We start from the raw sequence: 21830 nt of genomic DNA on the forward strand, positions 1-21830 counted from the left end.
GATTTGAACCCAGGACTTTCTGCATGCGAAGCAGACACTCTACCACTGAGTTACACCCCCGCCAGAGCAACTACATCTGGGACGAGTCTCTCGTGGATCCTACTGTCATTATTTCTTAGGTTTGAACGGTACAGTAAGTGTTCGAGGAACCTATTCATGACAAGACCTCAGCAGCGTCGACTCCGTGGCGCAACGGTAGCGCGTCTGACTCCAGATCAGAAGGTTGCGTGTTCAAATCACGTCGGGGTCACAGTGAAATTTTCGTTTACGAAAGCCATAGGCGAGTATGTCAGTTTAATCAGATACCAAACGATTACAGAGAACGGACGAACAGAACTTGCTTGAAAAAAGCTACTAGTGCAATTTTCGCGTTCTGACATTAAAGTGTAGGCGCCGACTCACACTTTCTCCAGGCGCGAACTGTCTAGTATTTTTGATATTTATATCGTTTAACGCTAATATATAACTGAGAGATAATGATTACGCAATATTTTGCTCGATTAGACGTCTTTAGCCAGGCAGAGTATAATATTTTTCCTTAAGTTATGGGAATAGAAAGATCGTGAAAGGGGGTATAGCTCAGTCGTAGAGCATTCGACTGCAGATCGAGAGGTCCCCGGTTCAATCCCGGGTGCCCCCTTCATTTTTCAGTATCTCGAAAAAACAAATGACGGTTGTCGCGGTGAGTTGCAAATAACATGTTTCAGATGCACTCCGCACGCCATACCGAAGGCTTTGGAGCAACATTTCAATGGGGGGATCGCAGCCCAGGCTCTTGCAGGTCATCGTCCTCCCGCCATGCGGTCGAACTGTACGAAATCCACTTGCTTGGGGGAAGAATCTTGTACACTGAATTTTATAGAATATGGTGATAGGCAAAAGTTTTCGTGTACTGCTGCACGGAGAAACAAAAATTGGAGGAGCTGGGATTTGAACCCAGGACTTTCTGCATGCGAAGCAGACACTCTACCACTGAGTTACACCCCCGCCAGAGCAACTACATCTGGGACGAGTCTCTCGTGGATCCTACTGTCATTATTTCTTAGGTTTGAACGGTACAGTAAGTGTTCGAGGAACCTATTCATGACAAGACCTCAGCAGCGTCGACTCCGTGGCGCAACGGTAGCGCGTCTGACTCCAGATCAGAAGGTTGCGTGTTCAAATCACGTCGGGGTCACAGTGAAATTTTCGTTTACGAAAGCCATAGGCGAGTATGTCAGTTTAATCAGATACCAAACGATTACAGAGAACGGACGAACAGAACTTGCTTGAAAAAAGCTACTAGTGCAATTTTCGCGTTCTGACATTAAAGTGTAGGCGCCGACTCACACTTTCTCCAGGCGCGAACTGTCTAGTATTTTTGATATTTATATCGTTTAACGCTAATATATAACTGAGAGATAATGATTACGCAATATTTTGCTCGATTAGACGTCTTTAGCCAGGCAGAGTATAATATTTTTCCTTAAGTTATGGGAATAGAAAGATCGTGAAAGGGGGTATAGCTCAGTCGTAGAGCATTCGACTGCAGATCGAGAGGTCCCCGGTTCAATCCCGGGTGCCCCCTTCATTTTTCAGTATCTCGAAAAAACAAATGACGGTTGTCGCGGTGAGTTGCAAATAACATGTTTCAGATGCACTCCGCACGCCATACCGAAGGCTTTGGAGCAACATTTCAATGGGGGGATCGCAGCCCAGGCTCTTGCAGGTCATCGTCCTCCCGCCATGCGGTCGAACTGTACGAAATCCACTTGCTTGGGGGAAGAATCTTGTACACTGAATTTTATAGAATATGGTGATAGGCAAAAGTTTTCGTGTACTGCTGCACGGAGAAACAAAAATTGGAGGAGCTGGGATTTGAACCCAGGACTTTCTGCATGCGAAGCAGACACTCTACCACTGAGTTACACCCCCGCCAGAGCAACTACATCTGGGACGAGTCTCTCGTGGATCCTACTGTCATTATTTCTTAGGTTTGAACGGTACAGTAAGTGTTCGAGGAACCTATTCATGACAAGACCTCAGCAGCGTCGACTCCGTGGCGCAACGGTAGCGCGTCTGACTCCAGATCAGAAGGTTGCGTGTTCAAATCACGTCGGGGTCACAGTGAAATTTTCGTTTACGAAAGCCATAGGCGAGTATGTCAGTTTAATCAGATACCAAACGATTACAGAGAACGGACGAACAGAACTTGCTTGAAAAAAGCTACTAGTGCAATTTTCGCGTTCTGACATTAAAGTGTAGGCGCCGACTCACACTTTCTCCAGGCGCGAACTGTCTAGTATTTTTGATATTTATATCGTTTAACGCTAATATATAACTGAGAGATAATGATTACGCAATATTTTGCTCGATTAGACGTCTTTAGCCAGGCAGAGTATAATATTTTTCCTTAAGTTATGGGAATAGAAAGATCGTGAAAGGGGGTATAGCTCAGTCGTAGAGCATTCGACTGCAGATCGAGAGGTCCCCGGTTCAATCCCGGGTGCCCCCTTCATTTTTCAGTATCTCGAAAAAACAAATGACGGTTGTCGCGGTGAGTTGCAAATAACATGTTTCAGATGCACTCCGCACGCCATACCGAAGGCTTTGGAGCAACATTTCAATGGGGGGATCGCAGCCCAGGCTCTTGCAGGTCATCGTCCTCCCGCCATGCGGTCGAACTGTACGAAATCCACTTGCTTGGGGGAAGAATCTTGTACACTGAATTTTATAGAATATGGTGATAGGCAAAAGTTTTCGTGTACTGCTGCACGGAGAAACAAAAATTGGAGGAGCTGGGATTTGAACCCAGGACTTTCTGCATGCGAAGCAGACACTCTACCACTGAGTTACACCCCCGCCAGAGCAACTACATCTGGGACGAGTCTCTCGTGGATCCTACTGTCATTATTTCTTAGGTTTGAACGGTACAGTAAGTGTTCGAGGAACCTATTCATGACAAGACCTCAGCAGCGTCGACTCCGTGGCGCAACGGTAGCGCGTCTGACTCCAGATCAGAAGGTTGCGTGTTCAAATCACGTCGGGGTCACAGTGAAATTTTCGTTTACGAAAGCCATAGGCGAGTATGTCAGTTTAATCAGATACCAAACGATTACAGAGAACGGACGAACAGAACTTGCTTGAAAAAAGCTACTAGTGCAATTTTCGCGTTCTGACATTAAAGTGTAGGCGCCGACTCACACTTTCTCCAGGCGCGAACTGTCTAGTATTTTTGATATTTATATCGTTTAACGCTAATATATAACTGAGAGATAATGATTACGCAATATTTTGCTCGATTAGACGTCTTTAGCCAGGCAGAGTATAATATTTTTCCTTAAGTTATGGGAATAGAAAGATCGTGAAAGGGGGTATAGCTCAGTCGTAGAGCATTCGACTGCAGATCGAGAGGTCCCCGGTTCAATCCCGGGTGCCCCCTTCATTTTTCAGTATCTCGAAAAAACAAATGACGGTTGTCGCGGTGAGTTGCAAATAACATGTTTCAGATGCACTCCGCACGCCATACCGAAGGCTTTGGAGCAACATTTCAATGGGGGGATCGCAGCCCAGGCTCTTGCAGGTCATCGTCCTCCCGCCATGCGGTCGAACTGTACGAAATCCACTTGCTTGGGGGAAGAATCTTGTACACTGAATTTTATAGAATATGGTGATAGGCAAAAGTTTTCGTGTACTGCTGCACGGAGAAACAAAAATTGGAGGAGCTGGGATTTGAACCCAGGACTTTCTGCATGCGAAGCAGACACTCTACCACTGAGTTACACCCCCGCCAGAGCAACTACATCTGGGACGAGTCTCTCGTGGATCCTACTGTCATTATTTCTTAGGTTTGAACGGTACAGTAAGTGTTCGAGGAACCTATTCATGACAAGACCTCAGCAGCGTCGACTCCGTGGCGCAACGGTAGCGCGTCTGACTCCAGATCAGAAGGTTGCGTGTTCAAATCACGTCGGGGTCACAGTGAAATTTTCGTTTACGAAAGCCATAGGCGAGTATGTCAGTTTAATCAGATACCAAACGATTACAGAGAACGGACGAACAGAACTTGCTTGAAAAAAGCTACTAGTGCAATTTTCGCGTTCTGACATTAAAGTGTAGGCGCCGACTCACACTTTCTCCAGGCGCGAACTGTCTAGTATTTTTGATATTTATATCGTTTAACGCTAATATATAACTGAGAGATAATGATTACGCAATATTTTGCTCGATTAGACGTCTTTAGCCAGGCAGAGTATAATATTTTTCCTTAAGTTATGGGAATAGAAAGATCGTGAAAGGGGGTATAGCTCAGTCGTAGAGCATTCGACTGCAGATCGAGAGGTCCCCGGTTCAATCCCGGGTGCCCCCTTCATTTTTCAGTATCTCGAAAAAACAAATGACGGTTGTCGCGGTGAGTTGCAAATAACATGTTTCAGATGCACTCCGCACGCCATACCGAAGGCTTTGGAGCAACATTTCAATGGGGGGATCGCAGCCCAGGCTCTTGCAGGTCATCGTCCTCCCGCCATGCGGTCGAACTGTACGAAATCCACTTGCTTGGGGGAAGAATCTTGTACACTGAATTTTATAGAATATGGTGATAGGCAAAAGTTTTCGTGTACTGCTGCACGGAGAAACAAAAATTGGAGGAGCTGGGATTTGAACCCAGGACTTTCTGCATGCGAAGCAGACACTCTACCACTGAGTTACACCCCCGCCAGAGCAACTACATCTGGGACGAGTCTCTCGTGGATCCTACTGTCATTATTTCTTAGGTTTGAACGGTACAGTAAGTGTTCGAGGAACCTATTCATGACAAGACCTCAGCAGCGTCGACTCCGTGGCGCAACGGTAGCGCGTCTGACTCCAGATCAGAAGGTTGCGTGTTCAAATCACGTCGGGGTCACAGTGAAATTTTCGTTTACGAAAGCCATAGGCGAGTATGTCAGTTTAATCAGATACCAAACGATTACAGAGAACGGACGAACAGAACTTGCTTGAAAAAAGCTACTAGTGCAATTTTCGCGTTCTGACATTAAAGTGTAGGCGCCGACTCACACTTTCTCCAGGCGCGAACTGTCTAGTATTTTTGATATTTATATCGTTTAACGCTAATATATAACTGAGAGATAATGATTACGCAATATTTTGCTCGATTAGACGTCTTTAGCCAGGCAGAGTATAATATTTTTCCTTAAGTTATGGGAATAGAAAGATCGTGAAAGGGGGTATAGCTCAGTCGTAGAGCATTCGACTGCAGATCGAGAGGTCCCCGGTTCAATCCCGGGTGCCCCCTTCATTTTTCAGTATCTCGAAAAAACAAATGACGGTTGTCGCGGTGAGTTGCAAATAACATGTTTCAGATGCACTCCGCACGCCATACCGAAGGCTTTGGAGCAACATTTCAATGGGGGGATCGCAGCCCAGGCTCTTGCAGGTCATCGTCCTCCCGCCATGCGGTCGAACTGTACGAAATCCACTTGCTTGGGGGAAGAATCTTGTACACTGAATTTTATAGAATATGGTGATAGGCAAAAGTTTTCGTGTACTGCTGCACGGAGAAACAAAAATTGGAGGAGCTGGGATTTGAACCCAGGACTTTCTGCATGCGAAGCAGACACTCTACCACTGAGTTACACCCCCGCCAGAGCAACTACATCTGGGACGAGTCTCTCGTGGATCCTACTGTCATTATTTCTTAGGTTTGAACGGTACAGTAAGTGTTCGAGGAACCTATTCATGACAAGACCTCAGCAGCGTCGACTCCGTGGCGCAACGGTAGCGCGTCTGACTCCAGATCAGAAGGTTGCGTGTTCAAATCACGTCGGGGTCACAGTGAAATTTTCGTTTACGAAAGCCATAGGCGAGTATGTCAGTTTAATCAGATACCAAACGATTACAGAGAACGGACGAACAGAACTTGCTTGAAAAAAGCTACTAGTGCAATTTTCGCGTTCTGACATTAAAGTGTAGGCGCCGACTCACACTTTCTCCAGGCGCGAACTGTCTAGTATTTTTGATATTTATATCGTTTAACGCTAATATATAACTGAGAGATAATGATTACGCAATATTTTGCTCGATTAGACGTCTTTAGCCAGGCAGAGTATAATATTTTTCCTTAAGTTATGGGAATAGAAAGATCGTGAAAGGGGGTATAGCTCAGTCGTAGAGCATTCGACTGCAGATCGAGAGGTCCCCGGTTCAATCCCGGGTGCCCCCTTCATTTTTCAGTATCTCGAAAAAACAAATGACGGTTGTCGCGGTGAGTTGCAAATAACATGTTTCAGATGCACTCCGCACGCCATACCGAAGGCTTTGGAGCAACATTTCAATGGGGGGATCGCAGCCCAGGCTCTTGCAGGTCATCGTCCTCCCGCCATGCGGTCGAACTGTACGAAATCCACTTGCTTGGGGGAAGAATCTTGTACACTGAATTTTATAGAATATGGTGATAGGCAAAAGTTTTCGTGTACTGCTGCACGGAGAAACAAAAATTGGAGGAGCTGGGATTTGAACCCAGGACTTTCTGCATGCGAAGCAGACACTCTACCACTGAGTTACACCCCCGCCAGAGCAACTACATCTGGGACGAGTCTCTCGTGGATCCTACTGTCATTATTTCTTAGGTTTGAACGGTACAGTAAGTGTTCGAGGAACCTATTCATGACAAGACCTCAGCAGCGTCGACTCCGTGGCGCAACGGTAGCGCGTCTGACTCCAGATCAGAAGGTTGCGTGTTCAAATCACGTCGGGGTCACAGTGAAATTTTCGTTTACGAAAGCCATAGGCGAGTATGTCAGTTTAATCAGATACCAAACGATTACAGAGAACGGACGAACAGAACTTGCTTGAAAAAAGCTACTAGTGCAATTTTCGCGTTCTGACATTAAAGTGTAGGCGCCGACTCACACTTTCTCCAGGCGCGAACTGTCTAGTATTTTTGATATTTATATCGTTTAACGCTAATATATAACTGAGAGATAATGATTACGCAATATTTTGCTCGATTAGACGTCTTTAGCCAGGCAGAGTATAATATTTTTCCTTAAGTTATGGGAATAGAAAGATCGTGAAAGGGGGTATAGCTCAGTCGTAGAGCATTCGACTGCAGATCGAGAGGTCCCCGGTTCAATCCCGGGTGCCCCCTTCATTTTTCAGTATCTCGAAAAAACAAATGACGGTTGTCGCGGTGAGTTGCAAATAACATGTTTCAGATGCACTCCGCACGCCATACCGAAGGCTTTGGAGCAACATTTCAATGGGGGGATCGCAGCCCAGGCTCTTGCAGGTCATCGTCCTCCCGCCATGCGGTCGAACTGTACGAAATCCACTTGCTTGGGGGAAGAATCTTGTACACTGAATTTTATAGAATATGGTGATAGGCAAAAGTTTTCGTGTACTGCTGCACGGAGAAACAAAAATTGGAGGAGCTGGGATTTGAACCCAGGACTTTCTGCATGCGAAGCAGACACTCTACCACTGAGTTACACCCCCGCCAGAGCAACTACATCTGGGACGAGTCTCTCGTGGATCCTACTGTCATTATTTCTTAGGTTTGAACGGTACAGTAAGTGTTCGAGGAACCTATTCATGACAAGACCTCAGCAGCGTCGACTCCGTGGCGCAACGGTAGCGCGTCTGACTCCAGATCAGAAGGTTGCGTGTTCAAATCACGTCGGGGTCACAGTGAAATTTTCGTTTACGAAAGCCATAGGCGAGTATGTCAGTTTAATCAGATACCAAACGATTACAGAGAACGGACGAACAGAACTTGCTTGAAAAAAGCTACTAGTGCAATTTTCGCGTTCTGACATTAAAGTGTAGGCGCCGACTCACACTTTCTCCAGGCGCGAACTGTCTAGTATTTTTGATATTTATATCGTTTAACGCTAATATATAACTGAGAGATAATGATTACGCAATATTTTGCTCGATTAGACGTCTTTAGCCAGGCAGAGTATAATATTTTTCCTTAAGTTATGGGAATAGAAAGATCGTGAAAGGGGGTATAGCTCAGTCGTAGAGCATTCGACTGCAGATCGAGAGGTCCCCGGTTCAATCCCGGGTGCCCCCTTCATTTTTCAGTATCTCGAAAAAACAAATGACGGTTGTCGCGGTGAGTTGCAAATAACATGTTTCAGATGCACTCCGCACGCCATACCGAAGGCTTTGGAGCAACATTTCAATGGGGGGATCGCAGCCCAGGCTCTTGCAGGTCATCGTCCTCCCGCCATGCGGTCGAACTGTACGAAATCCACTTGCTTGGGGGAAGAATCTTGTACACTGAATTTTATAGAATATGGTGATAGGCAAAAGTTTTCGTGTACTGCTGCACGGAGAAACAAAAATTGGAGGAGCTGGGATTTGAACCCAGGACTTTCTGCATGCGAAGCAGACACTCTACCACTGAGTTACACCCCCGCCAGAGCAACTACATCTGGGACGAGTCTCTCGTGGATCCTACTGTCATTATTTCTTAGGTTTGAACGGTACAGTAAGTGTTCGAGGAACCTATTCATGACAAGACCTCAGCAGCGTCGACTCCGTGGCGCAACGGTAGCGCGTCTGACTCCAGATCAGAAGGTTGCGTGTTCAAATCACGTCGGGGTCACAGTGAAATTTTCGTTTACGAAAGCCATAGGCGAGTATGTCAGTTTAATCAGATACCAAACGATTACAGAGAACGGACGAACAGAACTTGCTTGAAAAAAGCTACTAGTGCAATTTTCGCGTTCTGACATTAAAGTGTAGGCGCCGACTCACACTTTCTCCAGGCGCGAACTGTCTAGTATTTTTGATATTTATATCGTTTAACGCTAATATATAACTGAGAGATAATGATTACGCAATATTTTGCTCGATTAGACGTCTTTAGCCAGGCAGAGTATAATATTTTTCCTTAAGTTATGGGAATAGAAAGATCGTGAAAGGGGGTATAGCTCAGTCGTAGAGCATTCGACTGCAGATCGAGAGGTCCCCGGTTCAATCCCGGGTGCCCCCTTCATTTTTCAGTATCTCGAAAAAACAAATGACGGTTGTCGCGGTGAGTTGCAAATAACATGTTTCAGATGCACTCCGCACGCCATACCGAAGGCTTTGGAGCAACATTTCAATGGGGGGATCGCAGCCCAGGCTCTTGCAGGTCATCGTCCTCCCGCCATGCGGTCGAACTGTACGAAATCCACTTGCTTGGGGGAAGAATCTTGTACACTGAATTTTATAGAATATGGTGATAGGCAAAAGTTTTCGTGTACTGCTGCACGGAGAAACAAAAATTGGAGGAGCTGGGATTTGAACCCAGGACTTTCTGCATGCGAAGCAGACACTCTACCACTGAGTTACACCCCCGCCAGAGCAACTACATCTGGGACGAGTCTCTCGTGGATCCTACTGTCATTATTTCTTAGGTTTGAACGGTACAGTAAGTGTTCGAGGAACCTATTCATGACAAGACCTCAGCAGCGTCGACTCCGTGGCGCAACGGTAGCGCGTCTGACTCCAGATCAGAAGGTTGCGTGTTCAAATCACGTCGGGGTCACAGTGAAATTTTCGTTTACGAAAGCCATAGGCGAGTATGTCAGTTTAATCAGATACCAAACGATTACAGAGAACGGACGAACAGAACTTGCTTGAAAAAAGCTACTAGTGCAATTTTCGCGTTCTGACATTAAAGTGTAGGCGCCGACTCACACTTTCTCCAGGCGCGAACTGTCTAGTATTTTTGATATTTATATCGTTTAACGCTAATATATAACTGAGAGATAATGATTACGCAATATTTTGCTCGATTAGACGTCTTTAGCCAGGCAGAGTATAATATTTTTCCTTAAGTTATGGGAATAGAAAGATCGTGAAAGGGGGTATAGCTCAGTCGTAGAGCATTCGACTGCAGATCGAGAGGTCCCCGGTTCAATCCCGGGTGCCCCCTTCATTTTTCAGTATCTCGAAAAAACAAATGACGGTTGTCGCGGTGAGTTGCAAATAACATGTTTCAGATGCACTCCGCACGCCATACCGAAGGCTTTGGAGCAACATTTCAATGGGGGGATCGCAGCCCAGGCTCTTGCAGGTCATCGTCCTCCCGCCATGCGGTCGAACTGTACGAAATCCACTTGCTTGGGGGAAGAATCTTGTACACTGAATTTTATAGAATATGGTGATAGGCAAAAGTTTTCGTGTACTGCTGCACGGAGAAACAAAAATTGGAGGAGCTGGGATTTGAACCCAGGACTTTCTGCATGCGAAGCAGACACTCTACCACTGAGTTACACCCCCGCCAGAGCAACTACATCTGGGACGAGTCTCTCGTGGATCCTACTGTCATTATTTCTTAGGTTTGAACGGTACAGTAAGTGTTCGAGGAACCTATTCATGACAAGACCTCAGCAGCGTCGACTCCGTGGCGCAACGGTAGCGCGTCTGACTCCAGATCAGAAGGTTGCGTGTTCAAATCACGTCGGGGTCACAGTGAAATTTTCGTTTACGAAAGCCATAGGCGAGTATGTCAGTTTAATCAGATACCAAACGATTACAGAGAACGGACGAACAGAACTTGCTTGAAAAAAGCTACTAGTGCAATTTTCGCGTTCTGACATTAAAGTGTAGGCGCCGACTCACACTTTCTCCAGGCGCGAACTGTCTAGTATTTTTGATATTTATATCGTTTAACGCTAATATATAACTGAGAGATAATGATTACGCAATATTTTGCTCGATTAGACGTCTTTAGCCAGGCAGAGTATAATATTTTTCCTTAAGTTATGGGAATAGAAAGATCGTGAAAGGGGGTATAGCTCAGTCGTAGAGCATTCGACTGCAGATCGAGAGGTCCCCGGTTCAATCCCGGGTGCCCCCTTCATTTTTCAGTATCTCGAAAAAACAAATGACGGTTGTCGCGGTGAGTTGCAAATAACATGTTTCAGATGCACTCCGCACGCCATACCGAAGGCTTTGGAGCAACATTTCAATGGGGGGATCGCAGCCCAGGCTCTTGCAGGTCATCGTCCTCCCGCCATGCGGTCGAACTGTACGAAATCCACTTGCTTGGGGGAAGAATCTTGTACACTGAATTTTATAGAATATGGTGATAGGCAAAAGTTTTCGTGTACTGCTGCACGGAGAAACAAAAATTGGAGGAGCTGGGATTTGAACCCAGGACTTTCTGCATGCGAAGCAGACACTCTACCACTGAGTTACACCCCCGCCAGAGCAACTACATCTGGGACGAGTCTCTCGTGGATCCTACTGTCATTATTTCTTAGGTTTGAACGGTACAGTAAGTGTTCGAGGAACCTATTCATGACAAGACCTCAGCAGCGTCGACTCCGTGGCGCAACGGTAGCGCGTCTGACTCCAGATCAGAAGGTTGCGTGTTCAAATCACGTCGGGGTCACAGTGAAATTTTCGTTTACGAAAGCCATAGGCGAGTATGTCAGTTTAATCAGATACCAAACGATTACAGAGAACGGACGAACAGAACTTGCTTGAAAAAAGCTACTAGTGCAATTTTCGCGTTCTGACATTAAAGTGTAGGCGCCGACTCACACTTTCTCCAGGCGCGAACTGTCTAGTATTTTTGATATTTATATCGTTTAACGCTAATATATAACTGAGAGATAATGATTACGCAATATTTTGCTCGATTAGACGTCTTTAGCCAGGCAGAGTATAATATTTTTCCTTAAGTTATGGGAATAGAAAGATCGTGAAAGGGGGTATAGCTCAGTCGTAGAGCATTCGACTGCAGATCGAGAGGTCCCCGGTTCAATCCCGGGTGCCCCCTTCATTTTTCAGTATCTCGAAAAAACAAATGACGGTTGTCGCGGTGAGTTGCAAATAACATGTTTCAGATGCACTCCGCACGCCATACCGAAGGCTTTGGAGCAACATTTCAATGGGGGGAACGCAGCCCAGGCTCTTGCAGGTCATCGTCCTCCCGCCATGCGGTCGAACTGTACGAAATCCACTTGCTTGGGGGAAGAATCTTGTACACTGAATTTTATAGAATATGGTGATAGGCAAAAGTTTTCGTGTACTGCTGCACGGAGAAACAAAAATTGGAGGAGCTGGGATTTGAACCCAGGACTTTCTGCATGCGAAGCAGACACTCTACCACTGAGTTACACCCCCGCCAGAGCAACTACATCTGGGACGAGTCTCTCGTGGATCCTACTGTCATTATTTCTTAGGTTTGAACGGTACAGTAAGTGTTCGAGGAACCTATTCATGACAAGACCTCAGCAGCGTCGACTCCGTGGCGCAACGGTAGCGCGTCTGACTCCAGATCAGAAGGTTGCGTGTTCAAATCACGTCGGGGTCACAGTGAAATTTTCGTTTACGAAAGCCATAGGCGAGTATGTCAGTTTAATCAGATACCAAACGATTACAGAGAACGGACGAACAGAACTTGCTTGAAAAAAGCTACTAGTGCAATTTTCGCGTTCTGACATTAAAGTGTAGGCGCCGACTCACACTTTCTCCAGGCGCGAACTGTCTAGTATTTTTGATATTTATATCGTTTAACGCTAATATATAACTGAGAGATAATGATTACGCAATATTTTGCTCGATTAGACGTCTTTAGCCAGGCAGAGTATAATATTTTTCCTTAAGTTATGGGAATAGAAAGATCGTGAAAGGGGGTATAGCTCAGTCGTAGAGCATTCGACTGCAGATCGAGAGGTCCCCGGTTCAATCCCGGGTGCCCCCTTCATTTTTCAGTATCTCGAAAAAACAAATGACGGTTGTCGCGGTGAGTTGCAAATAACATGTTTCAGATGCACTCCGCACGCCATACCGAAGGCTTTGGAGCAACATTTCAATGGGGGGATCGCAGCCCAGGCTCTTGCAGGTCATCGTCCTCCCGCCATGCGGTCGAACTGTACGAAATCCACTTGCTTGGGGGAAGAATCTTGTACACTGAATTTTATAGAATATGGTGATAGGCAAAAGTTTTCGTGTACTGCTGCACGGAGAAACAAAAATTGGAGGAGCTGGGATTTGAACCCAGGACTTTCTGCATGCGAAGCAGACACTCTACCACTGAGTTACACCCCCGCCAGAGCAACTACATCTGGGACGAGTCTCTCGTGGATCCTACTGTCATTATTTCTTAGGTTTGAACGGTACAGTAAGTGTTCGAGGAACCTATTCATGACAAGACCTCAGCAGCGTCGACTCCGTGGCGCAACGGTAGCGCGTCTGACTCCAGATCAGAAGGTTGCGTGTTCAAATCACGTCGGGGTCACAGTGAAATTTTCGTTTACGAAAGCCATAGGCGAGTATGTCAGTTTAATCAGATACCAAACGATTACAGAGAACGGACGAACAGAACTTGCTTGAAAAAAGCTACTAGTGCAATTTTCGCGTTCTGACATTAAAGTGTAGGCGCCGACTCACACTTTCTCCAGGCGCGAACTGTCTAGTATTTTTGATATTTATATCGTTTAACGCTAATATATAACTGAGAGATAATGATTACGCAATATTTTGCTCGATTAGACGTCTTTAGCCAGGCAGAGTATAATATTTTTCCTTAAGTTATGGGAATAGAAAGATCGTGAAAGGGGGTATAGCTCAGTCGTAGAGCATTCGACTGCAGATCGAGAGGTCCCCGGTTCAATCCCGGGTGCCCCCTTCATTTTTCAGTATCTCGAAAAAACAAATGACGGTTGTCGCGGTGAGTTGCAAATAACATGTTTCAGATGCACTCCGCACGCCATACCGAAGGCTTTGGAGCAACATTTCAATGGGGGGATCGCAGCCCAGGCTCTTGCAGGTCATCGTCCTCCCGCCATGCGGTCGAACTGTACGAAATCCACTTGCTTGGGGGAAGAATCTTGTACACTGAATTTTTTAGAATATGGTGATAGGCAAAAGTTTTCGTGTACTGCTGCACGGAGAAACAAAAATTGGAGGAGCTGGGATTTGAACCCAGGACTTTCTGCATGCGAAGCAGACACTCTACCACTGAGTTACACCCCCGCCAGAGCAACTACATCTGGGACGAGTCTCTCGTGGATCCTACTGTCATTATTTCTTAGGTTTGAACGGTACAGTAAGTGTTCGAGGAACCTATTCATGACAAGACCTCAGCAGCGTCGACTCCGTGGCGCAACGGTAGCGCGTCTGACTCCAGATCAGAAGGTTGCGTGTTCAAATCACGTCGGGGTCACAGTGAAATTTTCGTTTACGAAAGCCATAGGCGAGTATGTCAGTTTAATCAGATACCAAACGATTACAGAGAACGGACGAACAGAACTTGCTTGAAAAAAGCTACTAGTGCAATTTTCGCGTTCTGACATTAAAGTGTAGGCGCCGACTCACACTTTCTCCAGGCGCGAACTGTCTAGTATTTTTGATATTTATATCGTTTAACGCTAATATATAACTGAGAGATAATGATTACGCAATATTTTGCTCGATTAGACGTCTTTAGCCAGGCAGAGTATAATATTTTTCCTTAAGTTATGGGAATAGAAAGATCGTGAAAGGGGGTATAGCTCAGTCGTAGAGCATTCGACTGCAGATCGAGAGGTCCCCGGTTCAATCCCGGGTGCCCCCTTCATTTTTCAGTATCTCGAAAAAACAAATGACGGTTGTCGCGGTGAGTTGCAAATAACATGTTTCAGATGCACTCCGCACGCCATACCGAAGGCTTTGGAGCAACATTTCAATGGGGGGATCGCAGCCCAGGCTCTTGCAGGTCATCGTCCTCCCGCCATGCGGTCGAACTGTACGAAATCCACTTGCTTGGGGGAAGAATCTTGTACACTGAATTTTATAGAATATGGTGATAGGCAAAAGTTTTCGTGTACTGCTGCACGGAGAAACAAAAATTGGAGGAGCTGGGATTTGAACCCAGGACTTTCTGCATGCGAAGCAGACACTCTACCACTTTTTTTTTTTTTTTTTAGATTCGAACTCGGATCGCTGAATTCAGAGTCCAGAGTGCTAACCGTTACACCATTTTTTTTTTTTTTACGCTCTAACCAACTTTTTTTTTATTATTTTATAACATTTTTTTAGTTTTTTTTGTTCAGTAATAGGCAGGGGGAGGCAAAGCGGGCAGGGGTCAAAAATAATCTGAGGCCTGGCCGCAATGTCTCCACCATACCCATCACTGATTTTCGACCTTGTCCCTCCTATGGTCCAAAAATACAACTGCCACCTTTGGCAATTTTTTAAAATGTATTTAATTTTTTTTTTTTTTTGTAATTTGTGTTTCCTCTTTTTTGTATGGTTTTTTATATTATCATGATTAAATGAAAAGAATTCTTTCTTGAAATAAGTAATTGCCCTTCATGTGCATGAAATGAAAAATATAACTCAATCTTCTACCTGTTGTTCCTTTCATTTTTTTTTTGAAGTTTTTTTTTTATTTATTTTTTATCAGTTGTCGTTTTTGACCATTTTGTCATAATGGAAAATCAACAAAAATGAAAGTATAAGAAATGAAACACACAATGCTTCTGCACATAGTAATATATTCACTCAATACTGTGTGCTTTAGGTTGATGGTTATTAGCCTATTCCCATTCTATCAAATATAATTTGTAGCATATTACCATATTTCTTCTTGTGGTCCGCATAAGTACGTATTTTGTGGTATTTGCACTGTAAGTATATCTGGAAATCTGTAACGGTGTCAGTTCCAGCGTCATGAGTTACGTAAGTTACATAATTTCCCAGGAGCCAATAAACAGCATTATTCTTCGTCTCTGGAAAATAACGGTCTTGTGGTCTGTGCAGCACCGACAGCGAGATGTACTGTGGTGAAGACCTTGTAATGAGAGCTATTTGCACTTTGAGCCAATTCCAGATATGTTTATTGCCGCCGCAAGTGTATCTGTGGATAATTGTGTCCACTAGTCGACATCGTTGACATAGATCGGTGTCACTGAGGCCAATTTCATATAATCTTTCGTTGGTGCTAATGATATTATTAACGGCTTTGTACCATGCTGTTCTTATGTCAGAAGATAAAACTTTTAAATTGATGTTTTGCCAGATAGCAGTCCAGTGTATGTGAGGAAACTGTCTCTCTACTTTATTCTTTCCTTCACATGTCTGCCAGAGCCGCATAATGTCTTTTGACGTTAGGTGACGTAGCCGTGTAACTTCGTCCCTCAAGTAGCTAAGTTCAATATAAAAGGCTCGCACGTGCTGGAGACGATTGTTAATTTTTTGCACATCAATAGGAGGCTGCAGGCTGCGAGGTTTGAGAATTTCAAAAAGTCGGCTTGAAATACTTTCCGGTACTTCTCTAATGATAGTTAGTTGCCTTTTGACGAAGAGGGCAGAGGCTTTGTTGGTAATATTGATTAGACCTAAACCACCATTTCTGGGATGTAAGGTGGCCACTTTGGCGGTTACTCGAAACAGTTCTCCTTTCCACAGAAAATTTGTGATTCTGGACGTTATGTTCCTGGCTATCATTTTGGGTAGTGGAAAGAGCTGAGCAGTGTGGTATGCTGTAGCTAAGATACACGTGTTGATGTACTTAATCCTCTGAATCTGATTCATGTTCCGTGATAAATTTTCCATTATAGCACCCTGCACTTTCCGTGCCGCAGCTTTCCAATTCAACGCAGTCATTTTCATTGGGCATGCGGTTAATGTAACACCAAGCGTCGTATGCTGCCTGACCAGCTTTGCCCACTCTACGTTTATGTGCTCAAAACCCCTAAGATGTAAAATTTTGCTTTTCTTTTCATTTGAATTTGCCCCAGACGCACTGCAGTAAGTCTGAATCACTGCAGCTAACGTAGCTACATCGGCATTATTTCTGATTATGACGCCTACATCATCAGCATAAGCTTTTATAGCTGTTTTGCACCCTGACAGTGTTATTCCTGTTAATTTATCGTGAATACGTTTAAGAAATGGGTCCAGTGAAATGGCAAAGAGTGACATAGAAAGGGGGCTTCCCTGAGGAACACCGCGTCGTATTTGAAATTTTCTCGTAGCCTGACTGTTAACTGCTATGCATGCGTTTATTCCTGTCGCCACGTTTTTTATTACGTTTAAGGCTCGTTCTTGGAAACCAAGCTTTTTTAACGTCTTGAAGAGGTAGAGATGATTCACGAGATCGAATGCTTTATGGAAATCCAGGAAAACCAGGGCACATTTGATGTTAGTGACTGAAGTGATTGCAATTATATCCCGAAATTCCGCTAAATTATGAAACAGAGTTTTACCTGCAATGCAGTGTTGATACGGACTAATCAGTCTACTTGCTAAGGATGAAATTTTCTTGTTGAGAATTCTTGCTACTATTTTATAGTCCGCATTGAGCAACGAAATCGGTCGGAAGTTAGTAAGATCTGTGTGTCCTTTAGTTTTGGGGATAAGGACTATTTTACTTTCTTTAAATTCAGAGGGTAACATTGCGCCCTGAAGAACTTCATTTACAATCGCTGTAATTGTCCCTCCCACTATCGGCCAATAGTGGACATAAAATTCTGCTGGTAGACCATCAGGACCCGGGGATTTTTTCAGAGGGGAGTTACACAGAGTCTCATAAACGTCCTCATTACATACGTGCGACAGGAAGGTAACGTTGTCATCATCCGTCAGCTGTGGCACAAGAAAGTCGAGGAAATCATCAATAGATTCCTCGCAGCTGGAATTTTCAGAATATAATTTATCGAAGTAGCGATAGATCTCATTCAGAATCTCCTTCTGTGTCCTAAGACTTGTACCATTCGGCGTCCGTAATTCGTCGATAAGCATTGTTCTTCTGTTTTTAGCGTGCTTCAGAAGGTGGTATAGGGAAGTTGTTTCGTCGTCTGATACAGATTTCGCCTTGGATTTTATTTTAAGTCCTTCCAGTTGATGCCTCTTAATGCTAAGTAATTTTGCCTTAATTTTTTTGATATCTGTCAGGCGAAGATGTGAACCAGATGTTTGACCATATAGCTCTCTGAGTACTGAGTAATAGAACTCTATAGTGTTTTTAAGATCTCTGGCCCTCTGAAAGCTATATTGCATGATCGTCTTCCTAAGTTTCGGCTTTGTCATTTTTGTCCACCAGTCTATGGTAGTCGCGTATCTAGGAAGAGCACGCAGGCACAACGCCCATGCGTCTTTTATCTGATCTTCTAATTCACGGTCTGGTAACAGCGAGACATTTAAATTCCACTGGTTTTTGAAGCGGCGGATTGGCTGCGCTTGTAAATTGATACAGGCCAACACACCGGAATGGTCCGAAAAGTAGACAGGAATTGTTTCTGTTTTCAATAGAGCTGTTTCGAGATTTTCGGTAATGTAGAATCTATCGAGTCTACTGCATGCATTGGATGTTGCATAAGTGTACTCGACAATAGCAGGGTGTTTGCATTCCCAAGCATCCTTTAGCTTTAAGCTAGTAACGAGATGTTTTAATTCAGCAGAATAATTAAAATTCGGACTCTGATCTTTCCTGTTGAGGACGCAATTAAAATCACCTCCCATTATAAGGCGACTGGGGTTTTTGCGTAATAAATATATTACCTCGTCTTTAAAAAATCGTGTTCTGTCAGATCTATGTGAGCTGCCGGAAGGGGCATACAAGTTAATAAGGGACACGTCATAAATCTTGAGCCCTATTCCCCTTCCAGATTCCAGTCGTTCTACTTCCGTTACTGGAATCCCATCTCGGATTAAAAAAGCTGTCCCCACGCTAGTTTCGTGGGAGACATTTAGGTGAGCAACATACCCGGGAATATTTAAATCCGACGTGACAACTTCCTGCAGCAGGGCTATATCAGTTCCCGAATCATATAAAAATTCTTTTAGCGCTGCTATTTTCAATGCCGACCGTATTTTATTAATGTTGACAGTAGCAATAGTATAACACTGGGTCATAGCGCTATTACTCGTTGGATGTGAGGACAGTGAATAAATAACATGCTACTAAATTATTACTTAGGAGACACAGAAAATTTAGACAGAACAGAACGTCCCATTGAGAGGTTGCAAATTACAGTATTGGTGCAGTCTAGGTTTGAGATTTTCCTCCTGAGTCAGTAGAAGATTGATTATCAGGAAGTTCCTCAGGAGATTCTTTCAATGACCCGTGCCTGACAGTTTCGTAACGCACATTATGGGGTTGCGTGGTACCTTTCGCGCTCTTTAACTTCGCTTGATTACGAGGAGCATTGACATTCGGTTGCGGCTTTATCTTCCTTCGTGGGGCATCCGAAGGCTCTGTAACGGGTTTTGTGGTGGTCGGTTGTGACGCCGATCCTGTCGGGTCGTCCAACTGTAAGACACGGCCGGTACTGCTTAGTCCTGTCGTGTGATCTGTACCGTTCGGGGAAGCACTAGCCGTTACAGAGGGTTGAGCCAGACACACTAATTGTTTCTCGTGATTGTCAGAAGTCTGCTCGTCTGTGCAAACTGTGTCGCCTCCTGATGTTTCGCGGTTATTGCTAGAAACATCCCCGTCTTCGCAGTTTCCCACCAACTGTTTACGTTCTGATTGATTACAAGCTTCCATCTGTATTTCCTGGAGGTGTGGCATTACCTCCTCCTCGCATTGTTTTTGTTTGCGCACGGAGTGAGATTTGTCAGACAACTCGTCGTCAGAACAGCTATCAGTTATCTCATGGGGCCGTTTTTTTGTCTGCAATTCGGAGGATGCGGGGGTATCAAGATCAGCCTTTTTATCTAAACATGGAAATTGAGTAATATCATTGACGGATAAATCAGAGTGGTTTGCTTGGGCAGTATCCACACCCAACGGGACTGATACATTATTTGGCAAGACATCGTTTAGGGTAAGTTTCTGGCGTTGCGTTAGGTTACTTTTCAATACAAAAACCCGCCGCGGACAATCCTGTCTAAAGTGGCCAGACTCATTACAAACATGACAGGTCGGTACTTGACCTGAATACACAATTTGCGCCTTGTAGCCATTTACAAATATATGAGACGGAATATTGGTCTTGATGTCCATCTCCACAGATCGAATTCCGTTAAAACACTGTAGTTTGTAGTGACGAGACCAACGTTCATTATTAACAGATTTAATGTCACCATACTTGCAAAGCGCATCCTTAATTAAATCATTATCAATTTCAATAGGTAAGTTAAGCACGCGAACGGTAGTGTAAACAATATCAGCTCGCCAGATCCGAACTTTGCTCTTCGAGCCGTCTCTGTGAATGAATTCTACTTCACTACCCCACTTTGCTAAAAGTCTATCTATCGTCACCGAGCTCTCAAACTTAACAAAAATACAGTATTTATCATTGTCTAACTGCATGGTATGGACGGAATCAGAGTTGACACCAATTACCTCAGTTATCCAATCGTGTATTTCCAGTGACGTTGGCTGGATATGACGGGTTTCCTTGTCGAAAGCGAAGACCAGTGTGTTTTTCCTGACGTTCGTAGACATGATTCAGAACAGGGATGAAACTCCGGTTAAAAAACCGAAATTCCGGTGAGAGACAGAACGGTGATGAACAGCCAAACACTGACAAAGATACACAAACACGAAGATGAACGGACAGACAGCAAAGACGACAACAGCAGAACACCTATGTAAACAACACAATCGGAGCGCAGCAGTACACACGTCCACACGGTAGCACAGCTGAAGCGCGACACCACTGAGTTACACCCCCGCCAGAGCAACTACATCTGGGACGAGTCTCTCGTGGATCCTACTGTCATTATTTCTTAGGTTTGAACGGTACAGTAAGTGTTCGAGGAACCTATTCATGACAAGACCTCAGCAGCGTCGACTCCGTGGCGCAACGGTAGCGCGTCTGACTCCAGATCAGAAGGTTGCGTGTTCAAATCACGTCGGGGTCACAGTGAAATTTTCGTTTACGAAAGCCATAGGCGAGTATGTCAGTTTAATCAGATACCAAACGATTACAGAGAACGGACGAACAGAACTTGCTTGAAAAAAGCTACTAGTGCAATTTTCGCGTTCTTACATTAAAGTGTAGGCGCCGACTCACACTTTCTCCAGGCGCGAACTGTCTAGTATTTTTGATATTTATATCGTTTAACGCTAATATATAACTGAGAGATAATGATTACGCAATATTTTGCTCGATTAGACGTCTTTAGCCAGGCAGAGTATAATATTTTTCCTTAAGTTATGGGAATAGAAAGATCGTGAAAGGGGGTATAGCTCAGTCGTAGAGCATTCGACTGCAGATCGAGAGGTCCCCGGTTCAATCCCGGGTGCCCCCTTCATTTTTCAGTATCTCGAAAAAACAAATGACGGTTGTCGCGGTGAGTTGCAAATAACATGTTTCAGATGCACTCCGCACGCCATACCGAAGGCTTTGGAGCAACATTTCAATGGGGGGATCGCAGCCCAGGCTCTTGCAGGTCATCGTCCTCCCGCCATGCGGTCGAACTGTACGAAATCCACTTGCTTGGGGGAAGAATCTTGTACACTGAATTTTATAGAATATGGTGATAGGCAAAAGTTTTCGTGTACTGCTGCACGGAGAAACAAAAATTGGAGGAGCTGGGATTTGAACCCAGGACTTTCTGCATGCGAAGCAGACACTCTACCACTGAGTTACACCCCCGCCAGAGCAACTACATCTGGGACGAGTCTCTCGTGGATCCTACTGTCATTATTTCTTAGGTTTGAACGGTACAGTAAGTGTTCGAGGAACCTATTCATGACAAGACCTCAGCAGCGTCGACTCCGTGGCGCAACGGTAGCGCGTCTGACTCCAGATCAGAAGGTTGCGTGTTCAAATCACGTCGGGGTCACAGTGAAATTTTCGTTTACGAAAGCCATAGGCGAGTATGTCAGTTTAATCAGATACCAAACGATTACAGAGAACGGACGAACAGAACTTGCTTGAAAAAAGCTACTAGTGCAATTTTCG

The 21830-nt window shown here is 44.7% G+C and overlaps 51 non-coding genes across 51 annotated transcripts; 35 read left to right on the plus strand and 16 right to left on the minus strand.

Moving 5' to 3' along the window:
• The first annotated feature begins 178 nt into the window (after nt 1-178).
• On the plus strand, nt 179-250 carry Trnaw-cca (transfer RNA tryptophan (anticodon CCA)). The gene has a single exon. It is a non-coding gene; the product is annotated as a tRNA-Trp (tRNA).
• A 318-nt stretch (nt 251-568) lies between these two features.
• On the plus strand, nt 569-640 carry Trnac-gca (transfer RNA cysteine (anticodon GCA)). The gene has a single exon. It is a non-coding gene; the product is annotated as a tRNA-Cys (tRNA).
• A 275-nt stretch (nt 641-915) lies between these two features.
• On the minus strand, nt 916-987 carry Trnaa-cgc (transfer RNA alanine (anticodon CGC)). Its single transcript has one exon. It is a non-coding gene; the product is annotated as a tRNA-Ala (tRNA).
• Nucleotides 988-1105: 118 nt separating this feature from the next.
• On the plus strand, nt 1106-1177 carry Trnaw-cca (transfer RNA tryptophan (anticodon CCA)). Its single transcript has one exon. It is a non-coding gene; the product is annotated as a tRNA-Trp (tRNA).
• Nucleotides 1178-1495: 318 nt separating this feature from the next.
• Nucleotides 1496-1567, plus strand: Trnac-gca (transfer RNA cysteine (anticodon GCA)). Its single transcript has one exon. It is a non-coding gene; the product is annotated as a tRNA-Cys (tRNA).
• A 275-nt stretch (nt 1568-1842) lies between these two features.
• Trnaa-cgc (transfer RNA alanine (anticodon CGC)) lies at nt 1843-1914 on the minus strand. The gene has a single exon. It is a non-coding gene; the product is annotated as a tRNA-Ala (tRNA).
• Nucleotides 1915-2032: 118 nt separating this feature from the next.
• Nucleotides 2033-2104, plus strand: Trnaw-cca (transfer RNA tryptophan (anticodon CCA)). Its single transcript has one exon. It is a non-coding gene; the product is annotated as a tRNA-Trp (tRNA).
• A 318-nt stretch (nt 2105-2422) lies between these two features.
• Nucleotides 2423-2494, plus strand: Trnac-gca (transfer RNA cysteine (anticodon GCA)). The gene has a single exon. It is a non-coding gene; the product is annotated as a tRNA-Cys (tRNA).
• A 275-nt stretch (nt 2495-2769) lies between these two features.
• Trnaa-cgc (transfer RNA alanine (anticodon CGC)) lies at nt 2770-2841 on the minus strand. Its single transcript has one exon. It is a non-coding gene; the product is annotated as a tRNA-Ala (tRNA).
• Nucleotides 2842-2959: 118 nt separating this feature from the next.
• On the plus strand, nt 2960-3031 carry Trnaw-cca (transfer RNA tryptophan (anticodon CCA)). The gene has a single exon. It is a non-coding gene; the product is annotated as a tRNA-Trp (tRNA).
• Nucleotides 3032-3349: 318 nt separating this feature from the next.
• On the plus strand, nt 3350-3421 carry Trnac-gca (transfer RNA cysteine (anticodon GCA)). Its single transcript has one exon. It is a non-coding gene; the product is annotated as a tRNA-Cys (tRNA).
• A 275-nt stretch (nt 3422-3696) lies between these two features.
• Nucleotides 3697-3768, minus strand: Trnaa-cgc (transfer RNA alanine (anticodon CGC)). Its single transcript has one exon. It is a non-coding gene; the product is annotated as a tRNA-Ala (tRNA).
• A 118-nt stretch (nt 3769-3886) lies between these two features.
• Nucleotides 3887-3958, plus strand: Trnaw-cca (transfer RNA tryptophan (anticodon CCA)). The gene has a single exon. It is a non-coding gene; the product is annotated as a tRNA-Trp (tRNA).
• Nucleotides 3959-4276: 318 nt separating this feature from the next.
• On the plus strand, nt 4277-4348 carry Trnac-gca (transfer RNA cysteine (anticodon GCA)). Its single transcript has one exon. It is a non-coding gene; the product is annotated as a tRNA-Cys (tRNA).
• A 275-nt stretch (nt 4349-4623) lies between these two features.
• On the minus strand, nt 4624-4695 carry Trnaa-cgc (transfer RNA alanine (anticodon CGC)). Its single transcript has one exon. It is a non-coding gene; the product is annotated as a tRNA-Ala (tRNA).
• Nucleotides 4696-4813: 118 nt separating this feature from the next.
• Trnaw-cca (transfer RNA tryptophan (anticodon CCA)) lies at nt 4814-4885 on the plus strand. The gene has a single exon. It is a non-coding gene; the product is annotated as a tRNA-Trp (tRNA).
• Nucleotides 4886-5203: 318 nt separating this feature from the next.
• Trnac-gca (transfer RNA cysteine (anticodon GCA)) lies at nt 5204-5275 on the plus strand. Its single transcript has one exon. It is a non-coding gene; the product is annotated as a tRNA-Cys (tRNA).
• A 275-nt stretch (nt 5276-5550) lies between these two features.
• On the minus strand, nt 5551-5622 carry Trnaa-cgc (transfer RNA alanine (anticodon CGC)). The gene has a single exon. It is a non-coding gene; the product is annotated as a tRNA-Ala (tRNA).
• Nucleotides 5623-5740: 118 nt separating this feature from the next.
• On the plus strand, nt 5741-5812 carry Trnaw-cca (transfer RNA tryptophan (anticodon CCA)). The gene has a single exon. It is a non-coding gene; the product is annotated as a tRNA-Trp (tRNA).
• Nucleotides 5813-6130: 318 nt separating this feature from the next.
• Trnac-gca (transfer RNA cysteine (anticodon GCA)) lies at nt 6131-6202 on the plus strand. Its single transcript has one exon. It is a non-coding gene; the product is annotated as a tRNA-Cys (tRNA).
• Nucleotides 6203-6477: 275 nt separating this feature from the next.
• Nucleotides 6478-6549, minus strand: Trnaa-cgc (transfer RNA alanine (anticodon CGC)). The gene has a single exon. It is a non-coding gene; the product is annotated as a tRNA-Ala (tRNA).
• A 118-nt stretch (nt 6550-6667) lies between these two features.
• Trnaw-cca (transfer RNA tryptophan (anticodon CCA)) lies at nt 6668-6739 on the plus strand. Its single transcript has one exon. It is a non-coding gene; the product is annotated as a tRNA-Trp (tRNA).
• Nucleotides 6740-7057: 318 nt separating this feature from the next.
• Trnac-gca (transfer RNA cysteine (anticodon GCA)) lies at nt 7058-7129 on the plus strand. Its single transcript has one exon. It is a non-coding gene; the product is annotated as a tRNA-Cys (tRNA).
• Nucleotides 7130-7404: 275 nt separating this feature from the next.
• On the minus strand, nt 7405-7476 carry Trnaa-cgc (transfer RNA alanine (anticodon CGC)). The gene has a single exon. It is a non-coding gene; the product is annotated as a tRNA-Ala (tRNA).
• Nucleotides 7477-7594: 118 nt separating this feature from the next.
• Nucleotides 7595-7666, plus strand: Trnaw-cca (transfer RNA tryptophan (anticodon CCA)). The gene has a single exon. It is a non-coding gene; the product is annotated as a tRNA-Trp (tRNA).
• A 318-nt stretch (nt 7667-7984) lies between these two features.
• Trnac-gca (transfer RNA cysteine (anticodon GCA)) lies at nt 7985-8056 on the plus strand. The gene has a single exon. It is a non-coding gene; the product is annotated as a tRNA-Cys (tRNA).
• A 275-nt stretch (nt 8057-8331) lies between these two features.
• On the minus strand, nt 8332-8403 carry Trnaa-cgc (transfer RNA alanine (anticodon CGC)). Its single transcript has one exon. It is a non-coding gene; the product is annotated as a tRNA-Ala (tRNA).
• Nucleotides 8404-8521: 118 nt separating this feature from the next.
• On the plus strand, nt 8522-8593 carry Trnaw-cca (transfer RNA tryptophan (anticodon CCA)). Its single transcript has one exon. It is a non-coding gene; the product is annotated as a tRNA-Trp (tRNA).
• A 318-nt stretch (nt 8594-8911) lies between these two features.
• Nucleotides 8912-8983, plus strand: Trnac-gca (transfer RNA cysteine (anticodon GCA)). Its single transcript has one exon. It is a non-coding gene; the product is annotated as a tRNA-Cys (tRNA).
• A 275-nt stretch (nt 8984-9258) lies between these two features.
• Trnaa-cgc (transfer RNA alanine (anticodon CGC)) lies at nt 9259-9330 on the minus strand. Its single transcript has one exon. It is a non-coding gene; the product is annotated as a tRNA-Ala (tRNA).
• A 118-nt stretch (nt 9331-9448) lies between these two features.
• Nucleotides 9449-9520, plus strand: Trnaw-cca (transfer RNA tryptophan (anticodon CCA)). Its single transcript has one exon. It is a non-coding gene; the product is annotated as a tRNA-Trp (tRNA).
• A 318-nt stretch (nt 9521-9838) lies between these two features.
• On the plus strand, nt 9839-9910 carry Trnac-gca (transfer RNA cysteine (anticodon GCA)). The gene has a single exon. It is a non-coding gene; the product is annotated as a tRNA-Cys (tRNA).
• A 275-nt stretch (nt 9911-10185) lies between these two features.
• On the minus strand, nt 10186-10257 carry Trnaa-cgc (transfer RNA alanine (anticodon CGC)). Its single transcript has one exon. It is a non-coding gene; the product is annotated as a tRNA-Ala (tRNA).
• A 118-nt stretch (nt 10258-10375) lies between these two features.
• Trnaw-cca (transfer RNA tryptophan (anticodon CCA)) lies at nt 10376-10447 on the plus strand. The gene has a single exon. It is a non-coding gene; the product is annotated as a tRNA-Trp (tRNA).
• A 318-nt stretch (nt 10448-10765) lies between these two features.
• Nucleotides 10766-10837, plus strand: Trnac-gca (transfer RNA cysteine (anticodon GCA)). Its single transcript has one exon. It is a non-coding gene; the product is annotated as a tRNA-Cys (tRNA).
• Nucleotides 10838-11112: 275 nt separating this feature from the next.
• On the minus strand, nt 11113-11184 carry Trnaa-cgc (transfer RNA alanine (anticodon CGC)). Its single transcript has one exon. It is a non-coding gene; the product is annotated as a tRNA-Ala (tRNA).
• A 118-nt stretch (nt 11185-11302) lies between these two features.
• Trnaw-cca (transfer RNA tryptophan (anticodon CCA)) lies at nt 11303-11374 on the plus strand. Its single transcript has one exon. It is a non-coding gene; the product is annotated as a tRNA-Trp (tRNA).
• Nucleotides 11375-11692: 318 nt separating this feature from the next.
• Nucleotides 11693-11764, plus strand: Trnac-gca (transfer RNA cysteine (anticodon GCA)). Its single transcript has one exon. It is a non-coding gene; the product is annotated as a tRNA-Cys (tRNA).
• A 275-nt stretch (nt 11765-12039) lies between these two features.
• On the minus strand, nt 12040-12111 carry Trnaa-cgc (transfer RNA alanine (anticodon CGC)). The gene has a single exon. It is a non-coding gene; the product is annotated as a tRNA-Ala (tRNA).
• A 118-nt stretch (nt 12112-12229) lies between these two features.
• On the plus strand, nt 12230-12301 carry Trnaw-cca (transfer RNA tryptophan (anticodon CCA)). The gene has a single exon. It is a non-coding gene; the product is annotated as a tRNA-Trp (tRNA).
• A 318-nt stretch (nt 12302-12619) lies between these two features.
• Trnac-gca (transfer RNA cysteine (anticodon GCA)) lies at nt 12620-12691 on the plus strand. Its single transcript has one exon. It is a non-coding gene; the product is annotated as a tRNA-Cys (tRNA).
• A 275-nt stretch (nt 12692-12966) lies between these two features.
• Nucleotides 12967-13038, minus strand: Trnaa-cgc (transfer RNA alanine (anticodon CGC)). The gene has a single exon. It is a non-coding gene; the product is annotated as a tRNA-Ala (tRNA).
• Nucleotides 13039-13156: 118 nt separating this feature from the next.
• Nucleotides 13157-13228, plus strand: Trnaw-cca (transfer RNA tryptophan (anticodon CCA)). Its single transcript has one exon. It is a non-coding gene; the product is annotated as a tRNA-Trp (tRNA).
• A 318-nt stretch (nt 13229-13546) lies between these two features.
• Nucleotides 13547-13618, plus strand: Trnac-gca (transfer RNA cysteine (anticodon GCA)). Its single transcript has one exon. It is a non-coding gene; the product is annotated as a tRNA-Cys (tRNA).
• A 275-nt stretch (nt 13619-13893) lies between these two features.
• Nucleotides 13894-13965, minus strand: Trnaa-cgc (transfer RNA alanine (anticodon CGC)). Its single transcript has one exon. It is a non-coding gene; the product is annotated as a tRNA-Ala (tRNA).
• Nucleotides 13966-14083: 118 nt separating this feature from the next.
• On the plus strand, nt 14084-14155 carry Trnaw-cca (transfer RNA tryptophan (anticodon CCA)). Its single transcript has one exon. It is a non-coding gene; the product is annotated as a tRNA-Trp (tRNA).
• Nucleotides 14156-14473: 318 nt separating this feature from the next.
• On the plus strand, nt 14474-14545 carry Trnac-gca (transfer RNA cysteine (anticodon GCA)). Its single transcript has one exon. It is a non-coding gene; the product is annotated as a tRNA-Cys (tRNA).
• Nucleotides 14546-20712: 6167 nt separating this feature from the next.
• On the plus strand, nt 20713-20784 carry Trnaw-cca (transfer RNA tryptophan (anticodon CCA)). The gene has a single exon. It is a non-coding gene; the product is annotated as a tRNA-Trp (tRNA).
• Nucleotides 20785-21102: 318 nt separating this feature from the next.
• Trnac-gca (transfer RNA cysteine (anticodon GCA)) lies at nt 21103-21174 on the plus strand. Its single transcript has one exon. It is a non-coding gene; the product is annotated as a tRNA-Cys (tRNA).
• A 275-nt stretch (nt 21175-21449) lies between these two features.
• Nucleotides 21450-21521, minus strand: Trnaa-cgc (transfer RNA alanine (anticodon CGC)). The gene has a single exon. It is a non-coding gene; the product is annotated as a tRNA-Ala (tRNA).
• Nucleotides 21522-21639: 118 nt separating this feature from the next.
• Trnaw-cca (transfer RNA tryptophan (anticodon CCA)) lies at nt 21640-21711 on the plus strand. Its single transcript has one exon. It is a non-coding gene; the product is annotated as a tRNA-Trp (tRNA).
• The last annotated feature ends 119 nt before the right edge of the window (nt 21712-21830 follow it).

The sequence above is a fragment of the Schistocerca nitens genome, unplaced genomic scaffold, assembly GCF_023898315.1.
Source record: "Schistocerca nitens isolate TAMUIC-IGC-003100 unplaced genomic scaffold, iqSchNite1.1 HiC_scaffold_179, whole genome shotgun sequence".
Classification (NCBI taxonomy): domain Eukaryota; kingdom Metazoa; phylum Arthropoda; class Insecta; order Orthoptera; family Acrididae; genus Schistocerca; species Schistocerca nitens.